Source organism: Schistocerca serialis, chromosome 4 (genome assembly GCF_023864345.2).
Source record: "Schistocerca serialis cubense isolate TAMUIC-IGC-003099 chromosome 4, iqSchSeri2.2, whole genome shotgun sequence".
In the NCBI taxonomy this organism is placed as follows: Eukaryota; Metazoa; Arthropoda; class Insecta; order Orthoptera; family Acrididae; genus Schistocerca; species Schistocerca serialis.
The window spans coordinates 92,159,657-92,162,965 of NC_064641.1; positions in this window are offsets into that span (position 1 = coordinate 92,159,657).

The following is a 3,309-nucleotide window of genomic DNA, read 5'->3' on the forward strand; positions in this document are numbered from 1 at the left end:
AGGGTTCGAGTCTCGGTCGGGCACACAGTTTTAATCTGCCAGGAAGTTTCATATCAGCGCACATTCCGCTGCAGAGTGAAAATCTCATTCTGCAAATGAGAATTATTTAAAGCAACTCCAACACCGGTTCATAAAATTTAGAAAATCAAGTATAACGCTGCTAGCACACAATTAATAATCTTTAAATTGGTAGATCGAGTAGCTAAAGACGAGGGATTGATTCGAATGGCGGAAATTATTGTGCACCTTGACTAAGAAGAGACCGGTTGATAGGAGACATCTTAATAAGGTGATTACCATTTTTATTTCAAAAACATTAATGTATGGTTATTTTAATTCATGCCTTAGTGAGATGTAACAATACTAAAAGAATATTTATCGCCGTTTCGTTAAGCAGCAGGGGGTGGGGGTCGGGCATCATACATACAGGATTATTTATGCTTCAGAAGACGACTGCGCAAAAACTACAAGACCTTAGGAAAACAGACACACGTCAGCATCTCTCCAAGTTTGTACCTCACAAAGCAGGTGCTCAACATGGACTTCGTTTGTGACTAATTCGATGTGGCAATACGGGGACGTGGATTAACAATGCCACTTGACGACAGCACAGCCTACAGGTGCAGCCTATAATTATGAGAGTTCTGCTAACCATTATAAGGCTTCTCTTTAGCAGTGGGACATGATACACTCCTGGAAATGGAAAAAAGAACACATTGACACCGGTGTGTCAGACCCACCATACTTGCTCCGGACACTGCTAGAGGGCTGTACAAGCAATGATCACACGCACGGCACAGCGGACACACCAGGAACCGCGGTGTTGGCCGTCGAATGGCGCTAGCTGCGCAGCATTTGTGCACCGCCGCCGTCAGTGTCAGCCAGTTTGCCGTGGCATACGGAGCTCCATCGCAGTCTTTAACACTGGTAGCATGCCGCGACAGCGTGGACGTGAACCGTATGTGCAGTTGACGGACTTTGAGCGAGGGCGTATAGTGGGCATGCGGGAGGCCGGGTGGACGTACCGCCGAATTGCTCAACACGTGGGGCGTGAGGTCTCCACAGTACATCGATGTTGTCGCCAGTGGTCGGCGGAAGGTGCACGTGCCCGTCGACCTGGGACCGGAACGCAGCGACGCACGGATGCACGCCAAGACCGTAGGATCCTACGCAGTGCCGTAGGGGACCGCACCGCCACTTCCCAGCAAATTAGGGACACTGTTGCTCCTTGGGTATCGGCGAGGACCATTCGCAACCGTCTCCATGAAGCTGGGCTACGGTCCCGCACACCGTTAGGCCGTCTTCCGCTCACGCCCCAACATCGTGCAGCCCGCCTCCAGTGGTGTCGCGACAGGCGTGAATGGAGGGACGAATGGAGACGTGTCGTCTTCAGCGATGAGAGTCGCTTCTGCCTTGGTGCCAATGATGGTCGTATGCGTGTTTGGCGCCGTGCTGGTGGGCGCCACAATCAGGACTGCATACGACCAAGGCACACAGGGCCAACACCCGGCATCATGGTGTGGGGAGCGATCTCCTACACTGGCCGTACACCACTGGTGATCGTCGAGGGGACACTGAATAGTGCACGGTACATCCAAACCGTCATCGAACCCATCGTTCTACCATTCCTAGACTAGCAAGGGAACTTGCTGTTCCAACAGGACAATGCACGTCCGCATGTATCCCGTGCCACCCAACGTGCTCTAGAAGGTGTAAGTCAACTACCCTGGCCAGCAAGATCTCCGGATCTGTCCCCCATTGAGCATGTTTGGGACTGGATGAAGCGTCGTCTCACGCGGTCTGCACGTCCAGCACGAACGCTGGTCCAACTGAGGCGCCAGGTGGAAATGGCATGGCAAGCCGTTCCACAGGACTACATCCAGCATCTCTACGATCGTCTCCATGGGAGAATAGCAGCCTGCATTGCTGCGAAAGGTGGATATACACTGTACTAGTGCCGACATTGTGCCTGCTCTGTTGCCTGTGTCTATGTGCCTGTGGTTCTGTCAGTGTGATCATGTGATGTATCTGACCCCAGGAATGTGTCAATAAAGTTTCCCCTTCCTGGGACAATGAATTCACGGTGTTCTTATTTCAATTTCCAGGAGTGTACATAGCAATAACAGGCAGCAATTCCAATTGTTTCTCTGATAACCTGTCGTGGCACAAGGTATCAAGGAATTGTCAATTTGGCAATGCATGCAAGTATAAGTGGTTATACTGCAGGAGGAAACCAGAAAGTGAATACAGTAAGCGGACTGAAAAGGATGTGCGTCGCAATACTTATGAAGGGGCTTGCGCAGGACACACTAGCGTGTCAAACTGCATCAGACAGGTCTTCGAACTGAAGACCATAAAAACAAAACAAAAAAAACAAAAACCATCACAAACATGAACTGTGAAACAATAACCAAAAGACAAATGCGAAAATTAGGGGAACAGACTATCTTATGATAGGACCGTACGAACTTCCACTCGCCGATTTTATGCATATTGACTGGTGTATAGAGCATGAGTAGGGCTTCAACATATGTAAACAGGAAGATGCAACTCTCAACCGTTCCCGAGAAAATTTAATTTGAAAAGTTTAAGCCCGCTTATATACTTTGTATGACCAGTAGCGTAGGAGACCACAGCTGAACGAGAAAGTGGTTAGTTTCGTAAGAGCGAGATCCTCGGATCGAATCTGGCTACCGATATTTTACTTTTGTTTTTTAATCCGACATTATTCTACCAGCATGAAATATAAAAGTAAATCCTTCCTAACGTACTCTGCTAGTGCAGCCTTGCAACATTTATTTTCACATGAAGTGAAGAACCTTGTAAAACGACTACAAAGTTGCGCGTGTATTGTCGAACAGAATAGAGGTAACTTCTAGAGAATACTGCATAAACATTTACTCAGTCGTCTGTACGAATATTTTGTGATATTCTTCAATATGCGTGGCACGTCGCTAAATTGTATGATGACCGGGAACCGTTTAAAATATAAACCAAGATTGCTTTGCAGTACATGCATTGAAACATGGTGCATATGCAAAAATTCAGCATTCATCACACGTGCTGTATGTCTCAATAATTACTGTTTTCCATGTCTCTACAATAAGTATCATCCTGATTCATGCAGTGCTCCAGACGTTACATATTATACTTGTCACAATACAGTAATATAAATTAAATGACTATGCTGATTTGATTGAAAGCTCTCTTGTCTCCTATTTTATTTCCAATCTCCTAACGAAAAAACCTTTTCTCCCCTTTTAAGGGTAAGCATTATACGAATAATAAACTAATCACTAAATTCTGTTA